The following is a 12743-nucleotide window of genomic DNA, read 5'->3' as shown; positions in this document are numbered from 1 at the left end:
TTTGTCCAAGCAAACTGAGGTGGTCAATAGAAATGCCTTATGGGCCTGCTGCAGATGTGGTAAGAATTGGTAGGAGATGTGCAAACCAAGCAGGTCCCTTCCCAGAAAAACAACTGAAGACATCAAGATTTAGTCACTACATCAATGGCTGAAGCAAAGCATGGGTCAGGCCTTCCACTTCAATGCAGTCACATCACACCAACAATGGAATATTGTTTGGTTTGAACGGCACTCAGGAAAACACAATTTTATGCAGTTTTGTCTCTCGTCTTCAAGTGTGCTGTCAGAGTCACTTCACATTGTCTCTATACTCTTCTATTATCTGGATAACATTTGGTTCTGAAATTGCAGGTCTCACCCTAGGCATTTCATTGACAGCTGTGCTGCCTTAATGGAGAATGCTCACTTTGAATGAGTGCAAATGAGACTCCACGGACATGACACTTAAACTACCTCTYCAGGTATCTGAAGGGAGGCTGTCAAGGCGATGGGGACAAACTCTCTTCAGTAGTGCCTTTCAATGGGACAATAGGAAATGGGCACAAGCTGAAACACAGAAAGTGCCCCCTGAATATGAGGAGGAATTTCTTCACTGTGAGAGTGACGGAGCACTGGAATAGGCTGCCCAGAGAGGTTGTGGAGTCTCCTTCTCTGGAGATTTTCAAAGTCTGCCTGGATGCAACCCTGTCTAACATGCTCTAGGTGACCCTGCTTGAGCAGGGAGGGGGTTGGACTAGATGATCTCCAGAGGTCCCTTCCAACCTTACTGATTCTGTGATTCAGCAAACTGGTGCTTGTTCTTCATGTAGTTTTGGGTGGTCATCTTGTTGACTTTGAAAGGGCTGGATTATGAGAAAGTATAATTCCAATCTCCTAGCCCCCTTTAAAGTTGTCTTGCAATGGGACAATTCAAAATCATGAGAAATTAAAGTCATCCTTCAGTCCTTCCCACATAGGAACAAGAGGAGGAAAGTAAATAGAGGCCAGAGGGAAAAATGCTTTAGTATATCTCAGTGACTTAAAACTTTACATAAAGTCCCTTAGATGACAGTGTGGCCAGGACTGCATCAAACAATCCCTTGCTCCCAGTTGTTCACCAGCCTAAGTGACACGGGAGCCAATGTCTTGGAAAAAATTGACTGAAAGGAGGCCTGAGATTCAGTGACATTTGAAAAGGTGATTTGGCTCCAAATTCTTCGGAGCACTGACAGATAAGATCCTGCAAAATCCTGAACTTCAACTTCTCATGATGACTTTGGGTCTCTAGGACTGCTATCTCTACCAAGGAATTAAGGACAACTAGGTTGCAGGCTCAAGTATTCTCTCTAATCACCCACACTGCTAAGGTGTTAACACATTCTACAATATGACTTCAGCCTGTGCTCTCTCCCAGCAATATCTAGGCATAGTTTGGAGCAAAGAGGTGCCATAAGTGTTCCTGAGAGGCATGATGTGCAAAGCAACCTTATTTTGGTGGGTAAGAGAGTTTAGCTGCATGGACATGGTCTATGTTTTACCATTCAACCTGTGGAAAATAGGATGAACACTTGTTTAATTTATTTCCTAGAGAAGTCAGAGCCTGAGTTATTTACTTAGCCCTGCCATGGATCTAAGCATCTGTCTGGCTAGTGCCTACCTGCTGTACATTTAAACCAATCTTGTAAACCAGGGTCTTTTTGCAGATTATGAGTGACATCATCCCCTCAAGATGGGGGAGAGAGGAAAAAAAATCATCCAAAATGAGGCAAGGACAACACAGGTAGCATCTTTCCCATAGCATGCTCCTTCAATAATTGGGCTAATAAGATTCAAGACACCTTCTCCATAGTCCCACACAGCAGTGCAGCTCTCGTGCCTTGGGGAAGGTCAACCAAGAAAGAAGCAAATGGCCACATGCAACTGTTTAACTCTAGTGTCATTTCAGTCTGCAGCTGGCTGGCTGGTTACCTTATCGCAGCCTGATCCAACGTTCTCAGCCCTGCAAGTGTATTTCAGAGAGACCTGGACAGGCTGGAGAGCTGGGTGGAGAGGAACCTCCTGAGGTTCAACAAGGGCAAGTGCAGAGTCCTGCACCTAGGGAAAACTAACCCTAGGCACCAGTACAAACTGGGGGGCTGACCTTGTGGAGAGCAGCTCTGCAGAGAAGGACCTGGGAGTGCTGGTGGATGACAAGATGACCATGAGGCAGCAATGTGCCTTGTGGCCAAGAAGGCCAAAGTATCCTGGGGTGCATTAGGAAGAGTATTCTCAGCAGGTGGAGGGAGGTGATCCTTCTCCTCTACTCAGCCTTGGAGAGGCCTGATCTCGAGTACTGTGTCCAGTTCTGGGCTCCCCAGTACAAGAGAGACATGGAGCTACTGCAGAGAGTGCAGCATAGGGCTACAAAGATGATCAGAGGGCTGGAGCACCTGCCCTCTGAGGAATGGCTGCGAGAGCTGGGCCTCTTCAGCCTGGGGAAGAGAAGACTGAGGGGGGATCTTATCAATGTRTGTAAGTACCTGAAGGGAGGGTGTCAAGGGAATAGGGCTAAACTCTTTTCAGTTGTCTCATGTGACAGGACAAGAGGAAATGGGCACAAACTGAAACACAGGAAGTGCCCCCTGAATATGAGGAGGAATTTCTTCACTGTGAGAGTGACAGAGCACTGGAAGAGGTTGCCCAGAGAGGTTGTGGAGTCCCCTTCTCTGGAGATATTCAAAAGCAGCCTGTATGTAACCCTGTCTAACGTGCTCTAGGTGACCCTGCTGAGCAGGGGGGTTGGACWAGATGATCTCTAGAGGTCCCTTCCAACCTTACCAATTCTGTGATTCTATGATGCTATTGCTTAATGGTAAGGAGTTGGTGAGACTCTGATGCCTTTTCATTGTAACAACTTAACAGCAGAAAATAATAATAATAATAATAACAACAACAACATCATCAACAACAAAGTAGCATTGATTTCTCTTTTCCAGGTGAAATCCCCAAGTGGCTTGGCCATTAGGCTTAAATCAACAGCTCCTTGATTACCAGTGCATTTTGATGCATAGCTGAAACAAGGTCAATTGCTGTCTGGAGAAACTGAGAAATCTTTGAGACACCCAGAGATTTTTCATCAATAAGACCACAGACACCTGAGGATGTTTGTTTGGAACTGGATGTGTAGGATGGATGAGGTCAGTCTCCTTGTGGAGTAACACTGTACCTGTAAACCTCAGACATGAACTGCTTGATATTAAGTTTTAGGTGAATAAAGCAAGTGAAATGAATCCCCTCAGGTTCAGCTGGAGGAACAGCAGACACAAGCGTGTGGTGGTGTGTGATGCTTAGGGGCCAAAAAAATGCAAAATTCTACACTATGCCTCAGAGCCTGAATCCTGCCTGGAAGGACTTGTTGGAGGATAGCGCAGTTGGTGAAAGTGTGGTGCTAATATGCCAAGGTCACGGGTTCGATCCCATATGGGCCACTCGACTGAGGGTTGGACTAGATGATCTCCAGAAGTCCCTTCCAACCTTACCAATTCTATGAGGAGGAGGTTGATCCAGTCACTACATTCCTGTCCATAAGTGATGGTTCAGGTCAGAGTCACATGTTTGGGACTTCCAGGCAGGTTTTAAAATGAACATTGACCCATTTTCAAGGCCAAACAGCAGCCTGGAGGATCCTGGGTGGCCACAGGACTGAGTGGAYAACTTCTGACAGACAACTTGAGGCAAATGCGGGATGCCTTCCCAGCAGGGAGTTGACATTCAAAGAAAAAAAGAGAGTCACTCTTATTCCCTAGGACTCATAAGGACTCATTTCAAAATGATTCTGACAGGAAAATGAAACTCATCAGAGGTTCAGCCCTTTAAATAAGAGAACTATTCAGTCTGTTCCAAGATGGGGAGCTAATTTAACTGGTTTAATTCAGGTTTTATTTGTCCTGATGCAACTTGAATTACTCCCGACAAATTGCTCAGTGGTACTCAGGGTAACCTGAAGTAATTCTGCTCTTTCCAACTTGCAGCTGGAACAAGAAGGGAAGCCTAAGTTCAAACTACTGACAAATGCTAGATCCAGTTTGACCTATATTCTTCTCTGGGGATAAGACCCAAGTCTCTGTCATTAAAAGTGGAGTTATTCATTATTAGAATATTCATTATCCCCCTATTTCCTTCTCTCTCTCTCTCTCTCTCTCTCTCTCTCTCTTTTAATAAAAAGCTGCAACCAGTGCCAAGATATCTAGCCTGAGCTGCTGTGGTTTATTAAGCTATTGCTTGTGTTACAGCAGAGCCCAGATACTGTAGCTGAAATCAGGGTTGTGCTCTGCAGGGTATTCTGCAGACTCCTGCTACAGTGACAGCAGCTGACAAATTAATTAAGCAAAGGGTGTGAGAGAGATACATACAAGTTTTAGAGAGGGCAAGGAGAGAAGAGCTAAATGCTGTGCCCCAGGCTCTAGGAGACAAGGAGCAGAAGCCAGCTCTGCTACTCCCCATCATTTTGCAATTCCTTTGGTCTTCTACAACCAGGTAGGATGCTCTTGTCCTCCTGCATCCATGGAGCTCTTTGCTTCCTACAGCTCTAGCACAGCCCCAGGTGTTTCAGCCTTTGGGGTGTCCATGTGAGGGACCAAAAGGTCTGTGTGAAGCAGTTCAGTTGCCTTTGAAATACCTTTCCGCACAACAGATCAGAAAAACACTAATTCAGGTAGAGTTACAACCTAAAGGCTCTCACCTGGCCATGTCAGACATCACTGCTCCACAGATACAGTTTATTTGTAGGGAAGCTTGGAGAGGAAGGCAAGCTATGGTGAAGGTAGAGCTTCCACCATAGGCTGTATCCCTTGCCATCCCCTGTAATTCAGGCAGAGCGTCAGCTGGGAGAAAGGGCTCAAAGAGTTGGTATTCCCCTATGTGGAGATCTACCCTGAATATAGGGAGAAACTTCTTCCCCATGAGGACAGTTGAGCACTAGGAGAGGTTACCCAAGAAGCCTGTGCAGTCTCCATCTTTGAAGTTTTCAAGATCCAACTGGATAAAGCTGGATAAAGGCCTGTGGGACCCCATAGATGACCCTGCTTTGAGCAGGAATTTGCACTAGAGACCTCCTGAGGTTCTTTCAGTTTGAATTTTCCTGTGATCCAAACCTCTATTCCTAGCAGACTCCCCCTTGCCTCCCATGCTTGCAACAAGACATTCACTGCCCCCTACCCTCCTGCCAACCCCACGGTGATTCCAAATCTAACACCAGCAAGGCAGGAAGGGACAAGCACTACCCTTTGCAGGGCTGCTCCATCAGCAGAAACCAATAAGTCCTCATGAGCAACAGATTCAACAAACTGCTGCTGGGTTTGATGCCAGAATGCAGAAATCAGAAATGAGAAAGCTTTCTTAAAAAAATGAGCAAGCCGAATGATGATGGCTGCAGCCTGATAAAAACCACAGTGTGAGAGCTCTAGACAGAGCTTTGGAGGCTGCGGGTTTCCTGCTGCAATCTCTCAGGTGTGAGGGTTTTTTTTAATGGATAACACAATAGGCTTCAATGTGGTTTAAGGTCTTTCAGACATCCAGAAATTGCATTATCACAGATAGACCTTTTGCTTGAGAGAAATCACAGACAATGTATGGATCTGGAGAGAGCATTACGACATACAATATTTAAGGAAAGGAAGGAAGAAACCTTTCCCACTTGTATTTTTCTCTTTTGATTTAGCTGTGCTCATTAAAAAATTCTGTTTAAAGGAAATGCTGCTATTTCAGCAGCTGAAATTCCTTTTGACCTATAAAGTAAACTACAGGGAGTTTCATAAGGCAGTTCAACTAATTCACACTGGGAAAGTTAGGAATGCATGCATTAGTGGCAGTTAAATGTTTAATTGCAAACAGTGGAGCTAAAATGACTTCCATGCTATTTTAGCATTACCAATAAGCATCAAATCCAGTGTGAGACATGGGCTTGTCCTGCCCTGAAAAGATATTATCATCTAAAGGGGGGATGGATTCACAGTGCAGTGAAGTGCCCAAGGTCACATCGCAGGCAGTAGCAGAGTTGCAAATAAAATCCAGGTCTCTTGATTGCCGGCTCAGGGGTATATTTAAATGTGGAAACAATTACCATATGTAAAATAAGCCTGTCTGAATAACTGACTGCTTGGTCCATTAGCTGAATCAAAGAATGGGAGGGAGAAAAGGAGGAACCTTGTGTTGACCTAAACCAAAAAAAAAAAAAGTTATACCCATGCAACAAAATATTTCCTTCTGGGCAGATGGAAGCATCTTATTTGAGCAAAAATGAAGTGTTATGTTTCATTTCTTTATTTTTAATCAAATGAACTGACTCTTAGTTCAATCTGCCTCAAGTTGTTTCCAGCAAAAAGTCAGGTTTTTCTAGCAATACTCCTTCCCAACTGATTTTGCCAGTAACAGCTCTTTGCTGAGTTCAGTCTGAAATCACAATTCTTTTCATTCGATGATAAAACTGTGCTTTCTAGCTAATAAATGACTGACCTGAAAAACAGCACCTGGCTGTAATGTAAATAACCCTGCCTGGTGTGGAAGGCACCAGTATAAAAAACACCTTTCCATCTGCACAACTTACGGCAATTGCTTTGCAAAGTGGATGCAGTCCAAAATCGGGCTCCGTGCCTTTTTAAGAGAGAAATTCATTTCACCAGCTAATCAGGAAAGCCTCACTTTCAGACAGCTATTATCAACTACCTAACTGTATCTAGACATGTGAATGCTGTGAATCAGCTTTGACCAAGAGTCTGGTGAGTTCATTGCGAGTGTACAAAAAGCATTGGATCCTGTCCTAACTCTGTACCTCCACATTAGCCATCCTCAAGAGCTGTTCTGTGCAATTCTCAGATTATGTCCAGCCCAGTAAAACTAACCTTCGTGAGATCAGAAATAGAAGCAAATGCAATGAAATAGCTCAGATCACTACCTTCACCAGTGCAGCCAGGCTGAAGGATATGTTTGTTAACTCTTAAGAGCAGAAAATTGTGCTGCCTTCTGCTTTTAAAGCAAGTGAATATAGCTGTTCTATGGGGTGCATAATTGCAGCCTTAATTGTCTGGAGTGCCCTCACTGCAAAAAAAAAAAAAAAAAAAAAAAAAAAAAAACTAATACAAAGTGAATTTCACAACTCCCCTACATGCAATGGAGAGCATTCCCAGCCTCTGCTTAAGAGCTGCTCCAAAGTATGGAGAAAGCTTGATGACCTCAGCTCCACCTTTATCAGGCCAAGTTTGGGGCTGGAGCAGTTCCTCTTGCAGATTTAACCAGGACTCATGCTTTACACAGTGGAAACACGCACAGCTGAACTGCTTGTTTCACAACATGTGATTATTTATTTGGAGGATGGGTCATATTCTCAGGTGAAAATATACAATATCTCAGCCCGCATGGTTCCTACACCTCAATCTAGATGGTTTCTGAGAATCAGTCTAGTTTAAAAGGTCTGAGGAGGACTGAGTTACCCGCTGCCTAGTTTCTGTGATGCCTGATGTTGCAATAAATCCAGAACACTCCAGCCTAGAAGAAGCAACCTGATGTTATGGCCTGTAGAAACCCGCAGCATGGCAAGTAGGCTGGAGCAGAGCATCTAAATGAACTCAGAGAAGATAATCTGTCTTCACTCAAGAATATCAACCATATCATGATTTCCAGGCATGCGGATGAATTGCAGGAGCAATTTAACCCAAGACACCTGCATCCTGCCTCTTTTCCCATTTACTTTGATATCGACAGAGTAGCTTCAAAATTACCACTGCTGCCTCACAGGATCACCTGCCTATGGGCTGAGTCCGGTGCCTCTCCTCAAAATAAAATCTCTGKTTAACTGTATTTGTAACCAGGCTGGCCCATAGACAGAAACACCCAGATGGGGCTCCTGAGGTGGCTCGACTGATTCACTCAAAGCTGATTCCTCACCGGCAGCTGAGCCCCAGCAGAACCCTAGTCCTTGTTCACGCAGCTCCTCGGTCTCTGTTGCCCTTGTATTCAGGCAGCAGGGCAGGATAAAACACATATTCAGTGCTTATTCTACAGGTAACACACCAAAGCTATGCTCTAGGCTGGGATTTAAGGTACTCTTAAAGCAAGAATGATAAATAAAGAGAGGATAGAGCAAGAAAGCAGTCTGATGGTACAAACTTCACACAAAAATAAAGTGTCCTCATCTCCTGCCCCAAGCAAAGCACCCCAGAGTTAGAAGTCACTTTCTCAGCAAAACACCTTAGTGGTACTGTAAAATCGCTAGTGCCAGTTCATCAGGGTGAGCATGATTAGATTAAGCAGCCAGTGCTGGGGCAATAAAATCAAGCTCACTTCCTCAGGATCTAGAAGAATTGCAGAGACAAGAACACACTGTGGGACAAAAGCTTTGTGGAAGAAGTGATTTCAGCATCATGAGTCTGTACCTGAGGGCTGACTGGACAAACAGGAAAATATTGGAAAGTAGTATTGGTGGGTTTAGATCAACCTTGAAAGTCCTTTTTAACCCCATATTCATCCCTTCCCTAGAAATCAGAGTTGAGATGACACTTGGGGCCCATTACGCTCAGGGCATTTCCAGAGTTTGAAAAAAAAAGGACATACAGCCTGTTTTTTCCAGGACTGGAAGGGGCAGAGGAGCTAGGGGGTCTCTATACAGGAGGTGCAGACATTTGGCTGCAGCAGGTCCACTCAGCATCACCTCAGTAATCTCACAAGCAAAATGCAGTGGAGAGAAGGGAGATAATTTTGTTGAAGAGAGCACAAGTGTAGGAAGAGCAGGGTAGATGGGATTGTTGGGACACTACATATTGAGAAGTGACAGCATCTCCTAGGACTGAATCAGCTGTTGCATGTTGCAGGCAGCTGCTCTGAGAGATGTCCTGAAGGATCATGCTCTGCACAGACGTCCTACAGGACTGAATGTGGTATGAATATCTCATGGGATCTAGGACGAGCGGGTCTCATCTCAAGGAGCTGAASTCTTCACTTATCTCATAATTGTCTTCCAAGAAAATTATTCAGTTGCAAGAGCAACTTCAGAGATTTTTCTGTTCCCTGTATGGTTTTTTAAGGGGCCTGAGCTTTCCTCAATCAAAGCACATAAACCTAGATAAACCCCATCAAACCTGTACTCAAATTCCACCAACTTGATGTGAATGATCAGTTTATTTTTCCATACCTCAGTGAATAAGTCTCAGAGCTTAAGCACAAAAATACTTTACTGCAAGGATTTAGGCGGATGGTTAATGAGGGACCTTCACACATTCCTATTTTGTACAGATTCATATATACAGATACACATTAACAGAGATGTTGTGCTTAAAATTAGGAGTGCTAAAGGCATGCATGGACTCACACCCCTCATGTACTGCATCACTATTTTAAAATGCAGTCTTTGCTGATGCTATGAAAATAACCATAGTCCATCACTTTTCCTATACTATGACACCAGACTCGCAGCATGAAATCCTTTGGGCCAGATTCTTAGATGGCATAAGCTGGATGGGATCTATCTAAATCCTTAGAGTCACAGCCAGGTATCTCTGCTAAGCAACAACATTTTGTGGTGATCTCATTGATCAAAGTAGTTTCCAAGTTCTACCAGAGAAAGGCTGTGCAGGAATGTTTGCTTTTATGGCCAGAGGATGTGTATTCAGACAAGAGTGGACACACATTTACACACCCCCAGACACCATTCACTTTTGTCAAAGCAAAGTCATTGCACATGCAGAGTATTTTCCTCTTATTTAAATCTCTGCATTCTTTTTTTTTTTTTTTCCCAGTGGCAGATAATGACTTGTAAAAAGTCTAATCTCCAAGTTGAAGAACCCCAAATTTGCAAGTCTGGGTATTTACTTTGCACTTTAATTTAATACTAAAAGAATAACCGGTATTAAAAGCTCTCCTGGACAGAGATCTTTATGGCTGATTTACAAATGTCTGCAGATAGGAATTTACAGTGGAAAGAAAGACAAAAAGTCTTGCCTAGCTAGGCTGCACCTTTTCTCTACTATTATCTTTAGAAGCCAAAACATTTTAAATTCTGAAAGCAGCATTCATCAAGTTAAATGTGTGTGGTGGTACCCACACACACTAGTACCGCATTACATCTGCATTTGTATATTAGAGAGCCTTGCTGTATGAGTGAATTATTCCAGAGCGTATGGTGCCAGTGGTGTTGTGATGCTTGCTTGCCCACTTAAAAAGAGAAAACTTCATTTAATTCCTACATATGCATTCATCTTACATACATCCTGGCATGAACTGTAGTTACCAAACTGCCAATAAAATGTCACCTTGGCCAGTAAATGAGAAGTGGCTTATTCTTTGGAGTGAGGAAATTTGAAATTAATACAGAGAACATCTAAATGCAGCTACTTTGAAGATGATAGCTCATTAACTATAATTAAGAGCAAGTCATTTAAATACATGAATGTAGAAAAGTGTGTTCTCTGTGCTGACTGCATTTTGTAATACGCAAGAATCCCCCAGAAAGTACCATTTAACTCATCTGCTTGGCTTTAAGAATATCAAAGCATCTTTTAATTGTTGTTAATGCCCTGTTTATGAGGGATTAATGTCTAATTATTTTTGATTTGAATATTTAATGTCTCTGGAAAGTTTAGATCTTCTTTCCTGGCTTCTTTCTTTCTAATTACATGCTAAAGCTGCAGCCTCTCCTCTAGTGATTTTGAACACACATTTCAACAGATTGCTCTCCAAAGCAACTCCTGCCACTAGGTAGCTCCATGTTTTTAGGGGTGAGAAAAGCCACCAGCACTGCAAGTCCTGGACAAACCTCTTCGTCTACAATGCACTTTGGACCTGATATAGCAACTGGTTCTGTTTTGGGAAGGCTTGCAATCCTGTGGTGCCAGTTCCAGAAAGGTCTCAAAGCATTTGCCAGCCTCTTCCTACTTAAGGGTCCTCCTCCATCTCTTGCAGGATGCTTTGGTGATACCCTAACCAGGCAGGGTCAGGCAGGGGGGAATTGCCCAAGGTCACCCCTCTCTGCCACTGAATGACAGGGACCTCTTACATCCCCACTCATGTCTCCTCACCTTAACCATCTTTCTCTCCAACTTAGTAGTCACTGCCTGAAAATTAAAGACAGGGGAGAGATGAGGGGAGAAGGAAAGGAGATTCATTCTGATGCCTCTTGCACAGGGTAGTGAGGGGAGTGGGCAGCTATGACTGCGAGTGGCCCAGCCTGTTCCAGCACCCCTATCCTCCATCTCAAGCTCTGCTCTGGGACCCCACATGGGGACCACGCATCTCCACACAGCTTCTCTTCCCCCTGCCCAGTGCATCAGGAGGGGTGATCGGGTGTACTCGGAGGGGAGGATCACTTAATACAGTGAGTTGGAGGGGCTTTCTCCTGGGCAAGGGAAGAAAAGGGAAAGGGGGGTCCCAGCGCAGTTTCCCTTGCAGAAACCCCGACGGTCCTCCCAACCCAGACCTTGCCACGGTCCCGGGAAAAGCCCGCTCCCTCTCAGCGGCACCGCCGCTGCGGCTCCCCCGGGTGCCCCCCGCACGCCGCTGCCGGGGCCGCCCGGCGCGGGGAGGCTCGCAGCAGGCCACCGGCTGCGCCCCCCGGGTCTCCCCTGTCCCCCCCTTCCCCCACCCCCCCACGGCGTGGCTGCGGCAGCCGCGGGCCCCCTCCGCGCCCGGCCCCGCTCCGGGCAGCCCTGCACACCCGGCGGGGGCAGAGGGGGACACGGATTTTGGTTCGTCTCCCCCTGTCCCCCCCCCAACACACACACAAACACCGAGAGGGGATTGGGGGGGGGGTCACTCACCTCCCTGCAAGGTGACCGCAGCGTGCTGCGCCCTCCGGGGGCTGCAGGAGGGGCTCCGGCTCCGGCGGCGGCTCAGCGCCCGGGCGCGGCGCCCGGCAGCATCCCGACGGCGGGGGCAGCCGGGGGGCTGCGGGGCCGGGGGGAGCCCGCAGGAGCCGGGGTTGGGGGGAGCCCGGACAAGCCGGGCAGGGCGAGCGGCCGGCGGGGCTGCGCCGCCCGCACCGCCGGGCTGCACTGTGCGCTCCGCTCGCGGGGAGGAGGAGGAGGAGGAGAAAGGGGAGGAGGAGGAGGAGGAGGAGGGAGGCAGAGGAAGCCAGCCCTGCGTGGCGGAGCGGGCCAACTTTCCTCCTGCAGCAGGAGCAGCCTCAATCCCTTCCCTCACAGCGCCCGTGCCCAACCCCTGTCCCCAGTCGCCTCCTCCTCCTCCTCCTCCCACCCGGGCCTTCCTCCCCCCGGGGGGGGGGGGGTGTCTCTGCTGGCCTCTTTCCCCGGCACTCAGCACCCCTCTGAGGGGCACTGACTTTTCCCCCTGCCTCCCTCCGGGAACCAGACTACCTCCCTCCGCTCCTCTCCACTGGCCGCAGAGGCACCCTGGCAGCGGCACAGCCTCCTGCGAGCCCAGGGCTGGACACAGCCGCTCTCCAGGGAGCAGGGGAAGGCTCCGGCACGTTTAATGAACTTTGCGTTATTTACTTATTTTGCTTTTTGGTATAATGACAAGCATACTGCACAGCATGCCGTGGCAGTTGTGCAGCATGCCGTGGCAGGGTGTTCCCTGCTTTTCTGATAAGCGTAAATAATACAGGGAAGCAGGGTTCATTTCTTTTCGCATCCCTAGCATGCCTGCTAGCCAAGTCATTTGCCTAAAAGCTTCTCTGTCACTATTTCTTTCTAGATGCTTCAACATCTATGGCTTAAAATGCTATCAGAAGATCACAAGTCCAGTTTAGATCACTGTTCTCCTTTGCCACTGCAGGGAGA

The 12743-nt window shown here is 46.6% G+C and overlaps 1 protein-coding gene across 3 annotated transcripts in view; it reads right to left on the bottom strand.

Annotated features, from left to right (window-relative positions):
- The window catches only part of SYNDIG1 (synapse differentiation inducing 1), a 72492-nt gene extending 60492 nt beyond the window's left edge, over positions 1–12000 (bottom strand). The window contains exon 1 of one of the 3 annotated variants that reach the window (XM_085313462.1): positions 11763–12000. The gene's annotated coding sequence lies outside the window, so the exon portion shown is untranslated. Of the gene's footprint in view, positions 1–5969; positions 6091–11024; positions 11045–11762 lie in introns of those variants that run through there. The other 2 variants (XM_085313465.1, XM_085313464.1) reach the window with 2 other exon arrangements.
- Positions 12001–12743: the final 743 nt, after the last annotated feature.

The sequence above is a fragment of the Rhea americana genome, unplaced genomic scaffold, assembly GCF_003343005.1.
Source record: "Rhea americana isolate MKP2758 unplaced genomic scaffold, rheAme1 scaffold_387, whole genome shotgun sequence".
Lineage (NCBI taxonomy): Eukaryota > Metazoa > Chordata > Aves > Rheiformes > Rheidae > Rhea > Rhea americana.
Note: the sequence above shows the minus strand (reverse complement) of the source record. Positions and strands in the feature narration are given on the sequence as shown.